This window comes from Condylura cristata, unplaced genomic scaffold, assembly GCF_000260355.1.
Source record: "Condylura cristata isolate star-nosed mole 26May11 unplaced genomic scaffold, ConCri1.0 scaffold00016, whole genome shotgun sequence".
Taxonomy (NCBI): Eukaryota; Metazoa; Chordata; class Mammalia; order Eulipotyphla; family Talpidae; genus Condylura; species Condylura cristata.
In genome coordinates, this window is record NW_004567117.1 from 15,859,158 (window position 1) to 15,875,174 (window position 16,017).

General features: G+C 36.6%; 1 protein-coding gene across 1 annotated transcript in view; it reads right to left on the reverse strand.

Annotated features, from left to right (window-relative positions):
• Nucleotides 1-16,001, reverse strand: part of CHST9 (carbohydrate (N-acetylgalactosamine 4-0) sulfotransferase 9) — a 218,012-nt gene extending 202,011 nt beyond the window's left edge. The window contains exon 1 of the mRNA XM_004683803.2: nucleotides 15,881-16,001. The gene's annotated coding sequence lies outside the window, so the exon portion shown is untranslated. The remainder of the gene's footprint in view (nucleotides 1-15,880) is intronic.
• Between the last annotated feature and the right edge of the window lie 16 nt (nucleotides 16,002-16,017).

The window sequence follows — 16,017 nt, forward strand, 5'->3', positions numbered from 1 at the left end:
CACTGATGGCCAGGGTTGATTCGGCTGATCTGGGTAGCTAGGCAGATGTCCCCTTCCTCCCTCACGGCTCCAAGTGCGTCCTGCCGAAGCTGCGCACTCAGTCCAGGAGGACAGCTTTCCCCGAAGAGACGGACAGGTCTTTGGTCCAGTATAAGAGTAGCTGCGCTCCCCTGTTAGAACCTCCAACCAAGCTCTCAAGAATTGACAGCAACCAGAAAATGGCTCATAATCAAGAGATATAAATACCAGGGCAGGAAAAAGTTGGATGGGTGGTTAAGGATCAGGCAAATAAAAATTCAGAAATGTAGACCTCGTGAGTCCTTTGAGAAAAAATTCCCCAATAATGAAACTAACTCCCCACAAAAGAAACTAACATAACTCACAAAGAGAAACAGTAATGTTTTATGCATGGATTTGATTTAAATATGAAAATATGAAATGACATAATGTTAAAATTATAGTAAAATAAAAAACAAGAAATAGAAATAATGATGATTTTTCATTAAACCTTTGTTAATGCAGAATAAAACTGTCTTGCAGATGTATGGTACCGGAAGTGTTATAAATGTAGAGAATCCATGAAGAGAAGGCAACCTTTCTGTATTTTACTATATAAAAGCTTTTTTTTCTAAGCATGTCAGTAAACACTACAAAAGTTTAAAAAAAAAGAAGAATCAGTTAATCAGTGATTACAAATATTCAATGCAGAAAGACCTGTCAAGTAATGCTTAGGTATTTATTTCTTTTAACTGATTTTGAGTGTAGTATAGCTCACTTTTTTGACAGTTTTCACAGTCCTATTTTGCCATTTCTGTGTGACTACAATGTTTTAAAGGTGTGTACAAATACATCTTTTTCCATTGTTTGCATTACTTATCCTTTCTGAGATTTGAGGTAAAATTACCTATTAAACATCATGAATAAAAAATTGTTACATACTAGTCTACAGTTCTACATTCAGAGTGCAAGGAATTCAAATATACTTGTAAGATCTAGAATTACTCCCCAAGGCACAATCTTTTACATGGATTTATTATCAAAAGGTCCTCTTTGTGCAAAGTCTTATTATCATATGTGTATATTCAATAAACTTACAGTACCAATAGCTTACAGCTAATAATTACCTGCACAAATTGTTCACATAGCTGTTCTCTTTTAATGCCAAATTCTATGTGGAAGTTAGTTTTTTTTCCTATCAATATAAATTCAAACCGCTCCGAACTCACACTGTACATGTGTCTGATCTTTTAAAAATGTATGAAATTAAGATATAGTAACCATTTAATAAAATCACAAAATTCCATTTTACCCTTTTTCTTGGGTCTTAATAATGATACAAATATAAGTAGTTTGAGGTGTGGGGGTAGAAGGATGTGGGTATGAGAGTTAAACCTATTATTGCCTTTATTTGAAGGTGATCAAGACTTTTTAAGAAACAGTTACCTCCCCATAATAACCTGTGAAATACCAACTTTCAACAGATTGTTAACATTTGTCTGAATATAAGTTGAAGATGAACAGTGCTCCATTTTAGTGATGCATTCCTATCATAATGAAATTTAGTCCAAGATACTATCAGAAGTGTGTATTGAGACGTTGGTTCTTTCAGAGTTTTTCAGAAAAATCAAGCCTCTGATGCTTATAATAGTTTATGAAATACAAGGGGAAATAACACTACTAACTTGTTTATCTTCAGCTTACTGTATCTTAAAATACAAGATGCTGGGGAAGCTCTTTTAAAAAAAAATCACTTATTAAAAAGCACCACTCCACAGGTCTGAGAACATGAAAGGTACCTCACAGTTCTATGCATTAAGAAAAATATTCACGTAAAGTATTCTTACAGGGACCTGAGTACATATATTATGTCAAACACTTTAATGGTAGGAGGATTATTTTAAATGTTGTTCAGAAGCTAAGGTTTTTCTGAAGATAATTTTTTCACTATCTTTTGCTTGAGAAATTGACTCTCAAATTATTGGCTTTGTTTTTTGGTATTTGTAAATCTACAGTATGGGGCTTTAAGTATGTTCCTAATAAACAAGTACTAACAGCGTCTGCCTGTCTTTCAGATGATGTAGACTTGAGAATCACACTGAATCCTAAACCTCCCTGGGGCCCTGGAAAGATCTATTTTATGCTACATATTGCACTCTGCTATGTTGTGAGTCATCAGTTATCTTTCATTTTAGTTTCTAGGCAAGTTCACAAAGGTGCTTTCTTCTATGTTACCTGAAACACATCCCTTTAAGGATAGCTTTTCCTAAGTGTTTAAGTATAAAATATGGAATATTATTAGATGCTGAATCAAGAAATTTAGATATTTTGGAGAGAATGCTTTACTATTTGATTAATGAAACAACTTTCAAACATGACAGCTTGTTTTACTGCAATGTGAAAAGGGTTCGATCCTTTGGGTAATTGGTCTAGAATCACAGATTATTATAGCCATTTTTATTTCAAAAAATGTCCAACCTAAGCTATAAAAATTAACAATACAATGATACTACACAATATTTAAACAATACCCTGCCACATTTGTTTAACTCTTTTCCCCCAAACAAGTTTTTTAAACCATTTGAAAGGATGTTGCCAAGATCATGAGATTTTTACCTCTACATATTTTTTAATATATCCTCTCTCCAAAATACATATTCTTATATAATCTAAATATAAAAGGTTATATTACTTTATGACCAACTGCTCCAAATGAGATTCCACCAAATGTCCCAATATTATGCTTCATAGATGTTTGTTTCCATTCAGAATCTAATCTAGAAAATATCTTCTAGTTAGTTAGTTAGTTGCCATGCCTCCTTTAACCCGAAACAATTTCCCAGGGCAATTTTAAATGACAATGGCATTTATGAAACATCCAGGGTGGTTCAACTGAAGAATAACTACCAATGTGAATTTGTCTGATTTTTCCCTAGTGATTGGATTTAAGTAACACATTTTCGGTAGGATAATTTCAGGGGTGAATGTATGTCTTACTTCATGTGTGTATCATATATCAAGAAATGCATGATGTCCATTTGTCCTATTAGTGTTGACATCGAGTGTGCTTACACAGTTTAACTGGTGTCTGCCAGATTTCTTCCTGTATAGCTATTTTTTTCTCTTTATAATAAATAAGCAACCTGTGGAGTGAGATGTAGAGCTAATGTGACTGTCCTGTCCATATCAATCACTGACCCACAAGTGGAAAATCCTTTGGATATTCCTATAATAGTAGTTGTAGAAAGGTCACTTTATAAAGTAGTTATTTAGTTTAATTATGAGCTTATATTCTTTAGTGAAACAGCTTATCTGTCTACCCAATCTCATCTGCACACTATAAACACTCATGTAATCTTTTCTTATTTGGTGCACTCTAAATTGTACATACATTATTACATTTACATGCTGCCAGAATGGCCAGTGGGAATCCTATAAATCCCATTCTTATTGTCCTTCTAAGGCTTCCTCATCCTTTCTGGGAGCATATCCTTCCTTGCTTTATGTCACAATGTATTACAAGCTTATCAGATTGTCTCATAAAACAAATTGAAGCAATAAGGCTTAAATTAAAAAAAAAAACAACTAAATTCAATTTTAACACAGGGATTTGAAAGTAGGCACAGATACTGGAATGATAACTAGCGTATAGAAAATGCCAGTTAGCATGGTATATCTCTTTTTTAACTATTTAAGCCATAGTTGAAGTCTTTGTAATATTTTAGAAATAAGAACTCTAATTTTATAGCTTTTATGTTATTCCCTCAATTTCAATAGTTATTCTGGTCCCCTCTCATCTCTTTCATCTCCACATGGGAACTACATGGACATGTAGACTTCCGAAGATTTTTCTTTTCCTTTTCTCCAGCATGGAACAATTTTAGATCATTGTACACAAATTACACAGAAAAAAATCATAAATTAAAACCTCTTAAGATTCCTGGAGTTAATCTAAGAATTTCAATCCTTAGGAGAAATAATAAAAACGGATGCCTGGGTTTGGGGAGGTTTTCTTGGTAAGAAGTTCAAGGGACCAATCTCACCTTCTAAGCTAATAAAGAACTACTCGAATCACATCTAAATCATTGATATGGAAAAGAAAAGAAAAAGAATGTGATATAATGGGGTGGTGATAAAGAAAACAAAACAAAACAAAAGGATGGCCAAGGAGCAGAGTAAATACATGACAGAGTAGCTATCCATGGGCAAGTCTCTCCTGCCTATATAACTACAAAAAACCCAAGCGTCACCCACATGTTTACCTCACCGGCCCATCATCACTACCCCTGTATCTACCCACGCAGTCTTGGGAGCAAGGGGAGAGAATGGGACCCATGGACAGGAGGGCAGCCAAAATGAGAGAAAGGCTTAGGCTCTGGGTTACCTGGACAAGCCCAGAGGAACTACATTACCCTGGTACCTAAACAGACATGGACAACACACACAAAAAAGAAAACTGCAGACTAGTAGAATGCAGAAATCCTCAACAAAAATCCTGACAAATCAAGTGCAGCAATGTATTAAGAGAATTACATATCATGACAAAATGGGATTCATTCAAGTGATGCAAGTATATGCAAGTCTATGCCATTCACCACATCAATGGAAAAATCACATATTTCAATAGATGCTGAAAAAGCATTTGATAAGATTTATGCCCACTTATGACTGCAAAACATATCTCAATAAATTGGGATAAAAGGGACATATCTCAACATAAGAAATGCCATACATGATAAAACCACAAGTAAACCATACTCAATGTACTGCTGTTTAATACAGTAGTTAGGCAAGGCAAACTAAGCAAGAATAAGACATAAAAGTGCAACTGCATGGTTCCCAGGAAGAGGGGAGGTTCCAGGTTCCTTGCCCACCCAAAAGGAGGTGGTGCTGAGCAGAGAAAAGAGGAATCTGGAGAGGAGGCTGAGAAGAGGAATGAAGCAGGATGGAGAGCCAGAAGGAGACCTGAGGGAGGCACATGGAGCAGAGAGACATGTGAAGCTGCACTGCTTTTTTCTTTTCTTTTTTTAAAAAGATTTATTTATTTATTCGTACAGAATTGGGGTACAGGCCAGAGATGCCCTGGACTGGTCGAAAGAGATGAGGATGAGAGAGCCATGGGGAGGTTGACAACAACAGCTTTTATCTTGATTTTGATTTTGCTCTTCAACCCCCCCCCCCAGACTTGTCTGACTATTTCTAACCCCTAGACTCAGGAGAGGCTTTTGGCCCTTGCTTTTGGCCAACCCTATTTTGTTGAACATTTACCCACAAGGGAACAGGTGACATCGGGTGCTTAATAAAAACTCTATTTATTGTTTTGCTGTACTGCACATTAATTACATTTAAGTTTTTTTCATTACAAGTCTTAATGTGGCAGATGACAGAACCTATTAGAGCAGCCAGATTTGGGTGTTATAGGGTGCCCCTCTACCTGCCCTGTAACAAAAGGATTTCAAGTTGGAAAAGCAGAAGTAAACCAAAACAAATAGGGATATTATCCTATCATATAACAATGGAGTCAAAATCACATAACAGAGAAAAGAAAGTCTTCAACAAATTGTGTTGACAAACTTAAGACAATAACATGCAAAAAAAAAAAGGAAAAACAAATGACACTGGGTGATTATTTAATTCCAAATATAAAAATTAATTCAAAATGGTGTAAAAACTTGGATAACAGGCCTGAAATCATAAAATACATTAAAAAAAAAAAGTAAGTGTAATACCCAACTCTTGCCTGTGCATCTCTATTTTTAACCCTTCATGGATACATGAATGTATGTACAAAATATACACAAACACATTTATTGTTGGTGGGAATGTAAATTGGCAAAGCCATTACAGAAAAGAACGGATATTCCTTAGTAAACTAATAAACTAAAATACTATGTGACCAAGCAATATCACTCCTAAGTACTTACCTAAAGAATATGAAACCACTAGTAAAAAATGATTATTTCATCCTTCATCACATGACTATTGACAATAGCCAAGGCATGGGATCAACCTAAATGCCTGTTGTTAAATCACTGGCCAAGGGAATTATGAAATATACTCAATTGAATATTATACAGCTATGAAAAAGATGCAACAGTGCCTTTCAGAACAAAATGGGTGTAACTTGATTATGCTAAGTCAGAATATGAAAGACAACTACCAGGTGGTTTCACTCATTTGTAAAATATAAATAAAGCTGCACAAATACACAGCAAGAATAACTCTTGGTCTCTGAGAAACACAGTGTGGCTACTAAAAGGGTAAAGTGGCAATGAAATGGTGGAATTATGAATTGGCACTTTTGTAGATGGGGAATGAAGTGTGTGTACAGGCTGGGTGAGGTATGAAGTTATACTTCCCAAATTATGTGGTTATACAAACACATGACAAATGAATAAAATTTGAAATTGTTATTTTTTTTTAAATGGGACCCTATACCTTGAAAGTATTTACTCTTTCATCAGAACGTAGGAAGGGATATATGTTTGTAATTTGTACACACATTCATGTATCCATAAAGGGTTAAAAATAGGGATGCACAGGCAAGCATTTATTCAACCACTATTTAGTACACACGTGTTTCCAAGAGATATAAGGTTTTGATCTATCAAATCTAGATGGATCCTTATTGAACTATTATGCAGGTAGGTATGAATTTATAATCCTTTGTAACTTCATGATGAAGGGTCTGGATACATACCCAGTTATGCATACCTATGTATGCATAATTATATAACAAAGAGACTTGGCTCAGTCTAGGGGAAGGGAAAGCTAATTTGAGAAAGTAACATTTGCTCTGCTATTTTAAGTGTTAACTAGAGTTAACTATGCAGTACTTAGGTGTTTACCGGTGTGGGGATAGAAAAGAGCAAGGTGACTCAGCAAAACTGGAAGCAAGCCAGCCAGACGGAGAGGTAAGGTGTGGGAGTATCAAAAGATGAGACTGGAAGTCTGTCTTTGCTGGATTGCAAAACATTAGGTGCACAGCTTTGGTCTTTATCTTATATAAGGCAATGATAATTCATATTAAGTGTGTGAGTAGTTTAAGGAGTGATAGTTAATCACTTTGCAAGTCAATCTTACGGCAACTTATTGCAGGGCCTATTTGGAGGGGGGTGCTAATCCATTGTCAGGAGACGGGTAGATAGATCCCTGTAGTTATCTATACAATGGATGGTGAAAGCTTAGACTTGGGACATGGCCAAAAGGCAGGTGTGTAACATGCTTCAGAGACAATAATGACTGGGTACAGGCTTTGATACAGAGTTGCTGGAGAGGGACTGTTAAAGATAAAACCCGTACTGAGAGTTGAAGAACCCTGGGGTTTGAGTATAGATGGGCAGATATCACATTTGATTTTGACATTCCTTTCAATATTTCTTTAAGGTAGACAAGAAGAAATATCAAGTGCACAATAGGATTCATCAGTGGGGAACTTAGGAGGACTTTCTGACCTGTAATTGTATGTTCCAGAGTGCTCTACATAAAACACATTAATAAATTTCAAGGAATTCTTATTCTATAGACTTTATGCATATATTCTGGGAAAACTAAAGATGAACCAAAATTCCAAGATATTAGATGAATAATCTCTGCTACCTGATATTCCAGTTGTTTGCAAGCTCATTTATGTTCTAAATGCTGTTTATAATTCCCTACAAATTTTGAAAATATTGACTTTGGTAGACATTTTAGTAAGTGATGTGTGTAAGCACAATATTTTAATACTTAAAATATGGAACAACCCGTCTACCTTGGGTTCGAGCTGTAAATATCCAGTAAGACAACCTTAGTGCATCTAGCTGAATGCTAGTCCTGTTAAAGTAATAGAATTTCATTTTCTAATAGTAAAACCTCCTAACTGAAAACAGGCTGAAAATATTAGAAGGTAAAAGAGTGGAGATATTTACTACTTTTAGTCTAATAATTACATTGATATGTAAACATTTTTAAAATATGTCGAGAAAACTGAATAGGAGAGAGAATTGTCTTCATGCTACTCTACTGTTCAACGAATGCTGTGGGAAAATCAAATTAATTTAGAAAATATGTTTCTTAAAAATTATACCTCTTTCAATTTAGAAATTTCTCTTTTTAAGTATGTAATCATGTGAGCAGCATTTTAGCTAAATCTTTTCTGACTGCTTTTGCTAAGAGTAAACCCGTAACTATGGGTCACACATAGCTCTATTTTTTTTCTATAATCAAAAGAAAATAACAAAAATGACTACAAAGGTCAACCAAGCTTTCGGCTTCACCCTTCTGAAAGGAATGTACAAAAATTGCATTCTTCATTTGTATTGACTAAGTTGTGTATTTGGTTTTTTTCATTTTCAATTACATCTATTAATGACTTCTGAAAGTCCTTTCATCATATTAACTGAGTGCATTTCTTTTTTCCTTAACTACATTTTTTTAGTGTTTTAGATTTCAGTTTAAAGTGGTACTAAAGTAGTATATTAAAAGGAGACACTACAAATTTTGTGACTGGAATGTACCTACCTGCTTATTCTGATAATTTCCTCTTGAATGCAGAAGTTAACAGTATAAAGAGAAAGGACTTTGCTTTCACATATTTTTACCTCTATTTCATATGAAAATCCCACAGAAGAATAAAAAGCATAACAAGAACAAGCAGATATCCCAATAAAATGGTATACTGCTTATATACATCTTTGCCCTGCTCAAATGAAAGAAGCTCCCTATTTTCCTTATCATCTCCACTATCCAACAATCTCTATTTCATCTTCTCTCAATTCCCATTGTACCAATATACTCTTATTAGAAATTGTAACAAAAGTAGACCAAATAAAGTTAGGGGTCAGCCTGGGGTTGAGTGTTGGGTCATTCAATTGACCAAGAAGATTCCAGTAAGAATGAACACTATACAGCCAAACGATTACAGATCAAAATTGTGTTCTATACAATTGCTGCATTTCCTTTGTGGAAAAAGCTGCTTCTCTTGATTGGGTAAACTACAGCCTTCTATGTAGAAAATCTTAAGAGTGAGTCAAAGCAATTGGTTATTCTCAAAACACATATATAGAGACATACTATGATTTCACTATTGTTAGGCATTTACACTTAAAAGTTTCTTTAAAAAGATTAAACTATGCAATGTTATAAACAACATCTAAAATGGACTACAAAATAGCAACAAATCTTACAATTTGCTAAATTCAAGATCCTTGCTGTAGAAAATACTGAAATGACATTTCATGTTAGTCCCTAATTTTTAAGAGCAGGACTCACATTATTGAATATCAGAAGTAGAAAATGTGGACTTCATTTTCAATTCCCTCCTTGTATCACTTTCCTTATATTATGAATTTGGGTACTCTTCAACTCATCCAATCACTCTGCAAGTCTTAGGTATTTTGCAAAAAGAAGAGTTGTTGGTATGCTTTTAGGTGTCAACAGTGTACAGACTAAATACAGCTAAGACAGACAACACAGTCTATAACTTCCCCTACCCCCAATTCCTCTACGCTTTCATAGAGCACTTTTATTTCAAGCAATACCAAAAAAATACAATAATATAATAAATTTATTTGGCTTGCTTACAGATTTTTGTCTTCTTATATGAACATACTTCCTAGGATTGTTTTATGGTACAACTCCCAACAGTACCTGAAATGAACTGTTTACACATTTATGTGCACACATAATATCCACATGTATACAAATACATAATATACATACACACAAATATGTCTCTAAAAATGGACACTGCTCATGCTTTCTGGAGATATGCAATTAAATAATATTAATACCTGGGAGAACTAAAATATTAGCTGGCTTACATATTAATTTGTCACCACTCATAGTCACCCATAAAAGACAGATGCCTAAAAGGGAAAGGCCCAGAAATTAATATTCCTAAAAGTGATAGTGATAGAAAAAGACACAACATAAACTTGAGCTTGATGAGCAATTGCAGTTTGTAACCCCTGAATTCCTGATTCACTGAATGCAGGAAATCAAGGGACAAATTGGATGCGCCTACTTGAAAGACTGATGTGCAGGGGCATGAAACTATCCATATCATAAAAATCTGGTGTATCTAGGCCTATAAATCTCATCATGGCCAGACCACCACTAGAAAATATTTTTGGAAGACTGGAAGGCTCAGGTTTGTCACAATTAAGGGGGGAAGGAGTGCAGTTGGCATGTAGTTGAAAGGGGTGGGGGAAGCTCCACTTAATGAGCAATTTTCCCAAATACTACATAACATATAATGTTCCTCTGAACCACACCTGGAATGACAATCAACCTGTAGACTGGTGCTTAATCATAATTAAACATTTTGTGAGAATTTTCACTGAAAAGCCAGGCAGTTCACAATAAGGTTGCTGTAGTCAATAATTTAATCATTACTTGGAAATATTTTACCTACTTTTTTTTTTCTAAGATTTATTTATTTATGCTTACACAACTGGGGTACAGGCCAGCGGTGTGGTGAGTGAGATGATTCACCAGAGACAGATTGTGTAGCAGAACAGGCAGATGTACTGAAATACACTGCTGAGGGGAGCAGCAGGCAGGTGAGGAGAGGTCTGCGGTGCCATGTGGGTCAGGTCCCTGGTGGAGGATCGAACTCATGCTGCAGTGGCTTCAGAGCTTCATAATGCGGTGCTTTAACCTGTTGCGCCACCAGGGAGAGCCCTTATCTACTATTTTTAATGATATGGTGGGTAACCTATAGAATCCCTTGAAGTAAAACCCACAGTAGTAACAACATGAAAATACTGATAAAGTAGTTTTGGAATTTTGGTAGAAGCACATTAATAGAATTTCCTCCTTCATTTGGAAAGTATCATACTTTCAAATTTCCCACACTTTAACAGTCTATAACTTGACTTGGCATATTTTCCTATCATGATTACTGTTATTTCCTTTTTTCTGTTATCATAGACAAATAAGTTGTCTTGCAATTATCCTAAAACTGTTTTTAGTCTGCTCATTTTCCTATACTTCATGTATGGAATGTCTTTGGATATGTGTCTTATATCCAAATGTATTCTTTATAAACAAGTACGTTTCTGTCTCCTTCATTATCCTATTCTTCATTATCCAAGTGAAGTCATTCCCAAATATTATTACAGTGCAATACATATTTTATTGCAAGTGACTTTTCTTTTATTGCCCCTTATTTCACTACATACATATGCAGTACCTGTATTACTGATAAATTATCTTTCACTATACTAAGGGGGAAATACAAAATACTTGTTATTAAAAAAAAGGGGGGGTAGTCTAAGGGGGTTGAGGGTCGTGGTCTTTTCTATGGAGAGGATTAGGTGAATATTAGAGACAGAAAATCACAAGCTCTCTGCATTAAGTACTGTCCATTTCACTAGTGCCATGTACAGCAGATACTGTGATGGTCAGGAAGATTTAGTGTCCCTAACTACCCACTTTACTACATGAGAAGTACCAGAGTCTGGAGATCAGGTTTCTAGTTCCTACTCTGCCAATCAACTACAAATGTGACCTTTAGCAGCTCACAGTAATTTCAGTGGGCCCCCATATACTTAACTATAAAGTGAACACATAGAAATAAATTACTTTTAAGGTCCTTTCCAGCTCTGTAAGAAAATGTATAATTTTGAAGACTTCACTGACCAGAAGAAACTGACTCCCTTAATAAATGCATCTAAAATATATTCTGTGGGTCTCAATTAGATTTTCAACCACACTTTATTTTAAAGTTGTCAGTTCAATAAGTGTTTTCTTTAAAGTCATGCCTGAGAAAAACAAAAATATGTCCTCAAAAACAAAGACCCCTCCATGTGTAGTGAGATTTATGCACAGTCAGTGTGCTGAAGGGACATCTACTTTCCTATTAGCATTCTGCTCACTGCTGTGAGCCTGATCGTTTCACTTATTTTTGCTTTGAATTCTTGAAATAAAAATTATCTTTTCTACTTTTTCCAGCCATAAACTTCTGGCAGCTCTAGCCTTCTCCATGAGGTTTCCTAAATTCTAATAATCCACAGAAATAACAATTCAACAAAATCTATATACAACTAAACACTCAGTATAAATGAGGCGCTGAACAGCAAGTGCTACGGATGGTGTGAATCAACTTCTTGTTCAAGTAACTGTTTCATCCACAACCAATTTTGCCCTGGAGCCTTTGAAAAACACAATAGAAATCTGTTAAATTGGCAGTCTTGCTGAACTTCAACTATTTTATCTAACCAGGTCTATGGTAACAATAGGTACTTGGGAGCTTCTCTTTGATGAAATGTGCTTTGATTTGGAGCATAGATAAGAGATCAAATGGACCCAACCCCTTAATCTGATGGCATTTTGCTCCTGCTGATTTTGGAAAGCATCTAGAGAAGGTATAAGAATGTGACCTTAACACATACACATGCCTATGCTTTAAGAAAACCTCACTCTTAAAATTCAGTTTAGTAAGACTTCTAAATTAGTACATTGCTATTTGGTTTTTGAAGTACACCATTATCATTTTTTAAAAAACGTATTAATGACCTCTGTTCCATGTAAAGTAGAAGTGGTTTTTTTCAAATTTTGATTGAGGGATTTTTCCTCTCTTCAGAACATGTCTTGCTTATCACATATTCACTAAACAGTCATCCAATCAAGTCTCTGTTATCTCTGTGTGAATTCTATACAATCTACAGCAAAGTTGTCATATCAGGTTTACTTATTTCTGTCACCCAGCTGGTTTCTGGGCAGGTGGCCCATCTGCATCACCTCCCATAAATTGGCTTTGGTGTTTGAGGTGTGTAAGCTCATTTAAAAATTAACCAGAGCAAAACAAAATAATTAGAAAGGCAACTTGCCTACAATAACAATGATAATCTTTTTTTTTAACCAAACATGTATTACATTCTAAAGACAAATACGAATGTCTTTTTAAATAACAGTGATTTGAGTGTCTCTGCCTCTATTCCTCTCATTAACATGAATAATTCAGAGTGCTTACTATACATGATAAAACTGTTTCCCCTCAGTAATTCATTTTTAGTATCCAGAAAAAAGTATGTATTTCCAAAGGTTTAAGTTAAATCTCTTTCAAAGGCAAGTTATTTTCAAAATTATCTGTAGTGTGGATTCATTTTCATCATGCCATCCTGAGAGTAAGGAGAATCTGAAGCTTTCAAGCAAGGGCAGAACTGTGCAACAAGTAAGAAGGCAAAAGCCTTCTTGGTTCATGATATTCTTCAGGAATATAGCAATTAATTGCAAAGTGTAGGCAAGACTGCTTGTATCTTTTTTCTTAAAAGTATGAGTAGTTTGAGACATTGTACCCAATTTAGGAAGATTCCCCTAACTTTACAGTATTAAGGAAACAAAATTTTTATAACGTAATTATAAAAAGTAACATTGAATGATAAAAATAGCCTAACATTGCAGCTTTAGCTATAGTTCCTCTAATTAGAGAAGCATTTTGGATTGGGGGGGGGCCTCAAAATCGCAATGCTTTCTTTATTGATGACATGAACAAAATGAAATGAGTGAATTTAAAGTGATGACGTATTAACTTACCCAGATTCCCAAACATGAATATAAATAAACATCAGAGACACTTTATTCATATCCTATAAAATATATAATATGCATAACCAATATTTATGTGAGACACCATGTGTAAATCTTAGGTCTATTTAATATGCGATTGGAAATATTAGTCTCCAATTTTGTACATTATTCCTGGGAAAGATTTTACTTGTTTCTAGAAACCACATTCATTTTCTAGAGTCATGGGGCTGTTTGATGCACTGCTTTAGAGCACCAAACACTACCCCTGTGACCAGGAAGAAAGGGAAAGAATGTAATCAGAAGGAGCCTGCAGCTGTACTAATTCTCAGCTTCTCTCTGGTGTGAGGGAAAAAAAGGTAATCAGATTTCACTGGTGCACACATCAGCCTTGACTAAAGGCTTGAAAACTTTTTTGATTTCTTGTTTCACTGAAAATAAAATGAGAGTTCGTTGGTGTAATAAGCCAAACACCATAGTTGCAAAATTGAGTCAATACAGACACCCTGATATTTGAGGGGCTGTTTATAAAAATGCGGTGAACATTTTGATACCTGTGAAAATAAAACAGTGTGCTTTAAGTGAGTAGAAGAGAACAGATGGTTGGTAATGATTTAAAACATTTATGTTTTTGGACTGTCACCAAGCCTCTGTATTAGAAAATATGGTGTTTAGTCACTACATACCAACATCTATCTGCAAGGTGCTCATTTTCTGGAGGATGCTACTGTAATAAAAGAGATAAAACCCAAATGAGGCAAGAGGAAAATTCTTCTCATTTTCTCAAGGCATTCAATGTATATGCTATTTCTTATTGACTATAATCCATCAAAATGCTTCCTATGTGATGAGAACATTTTAATTTTTCCTCCATATTTGGGAAACGGTTTGTGTCCAGGTATTGTATTTTTTGATACATTGAGTAAAACTGTAATTTTGTTCTGTACATTTGGTCCATGTTGACTTAAGTCCTCCTTTGAAACCCTTTAAGCCATAATAAAAGCCTGATAGTCCAGGGAATTCTGGCCCATGAAAAATAGTAACATTCTCCTTATCCTCAATTTCATAGACAGGCATATGGTGTTGATTATGCACTAGAATTGGCAGATGACAAACCACTAAATCGGGAAGTGAGATAAATATTAAATATCATCACATCGCATTGTGATGTATTTATGTGAGTCTAAAAGTCCACCGCCTTTAAACCCAGCAAAATAGTGACAGTGCAGACAAATTGTATGGGAAGAGATTAATGCAATATTTAGGGCTAAGAAAAACAAATACTGATAAATATATAATCTTAATTGTTATAAAACTGCTGAAGAAAAGAGCCCTTTCAAACATCGTCGGTGTTTTAATGTGATTATGTCTGATGACATAATGAGAAAAAAGTCACATAAACACACACTCCATATTATTTACTTGCCTTCTCCCCAAACCCTGGGAACTATTTAGGAACAGTTTGCTTGTGGGAGGGAGTTGGCGGTGGACTGGCAGAGGGAGCTGAGGGAGGAGCAGAGCGCCAGCTTCACACCTGTGAACTTAGTTGGAAATAACTCCTGACAGGCATCAAACAGAACACCTTTTACTCTTCTAAGAGAAACAGGCTGATAGGCAGGAAGTTCAAAGGCCGGGGGGGGGGGGGGGCAAGAGATTGCAAGCCGGTAACCGCGCGAAAGTAACAGCACCAGCAACAAAACAAGCTCGCAATTAGACTCTCCCCAACCCAGCTCAAGCGCCCTAAGCACATCACCCCTCGAAACCTTGGCCGCAGCTTCTCTGGACACTACGCCAGAATCCACTAACGCCCCCCTCGTGGCCCGCACCCTTAGAGGTCTCTGAGTTTGCGAACGAAGCAAAAAGGGCACCATAATACAGATGCTCATCTTTCTGCCAACCATCCAGGAGGACCGGATAAACCGGCCATCAGAAACTCAAGCTGTGCCTTCTGGTGCCTCCTTTCCAACATCACCGTGCTCCAGGTGAGGCTGGCACCGGAATGCGGCCGTCCAGGGTGCCCGCGAGGGCCATGCACCCAGCACAAGTAAGCTAACAAGTTCCAGGCACCCGTGCCCTCGCCAGGTCTTCGCAACCCCGGTTATTTCCGGGACCCTCCACCTGCATCCCACAGCACGTCCAATAAAACGAACCGGAGGTGGGTCCAAATACCGGGGTGTGGTTAAAGACGCGGGTGAAGGGGAAAGAAAGCCGCCTCCAGCAGTCAAAGTACCTGGAAAGGTGAGGATACACTTCCCCGCCCACCCAGGCCCCACAGTTCCAACTATGGGCTCAAGTGGCGCCCCGGAATCTTGCCCCTGCCACAAGGACCCTCAAGGCTCCCCTCCCCCAGCCCCCACAGGAGCGCTGTTACCTCGCGAGCGAGCGGCGTGGGGAGCGGCGGCGAGCGGGCGCCGGCAGGTACCGCATTTCCAGGAGCGGAGCTTCGGCTAGAAAACTTCCCCGCGCTCCGGGGCAAACTCTCGTGGACTCCTCCCCGCCGGGGGCTGT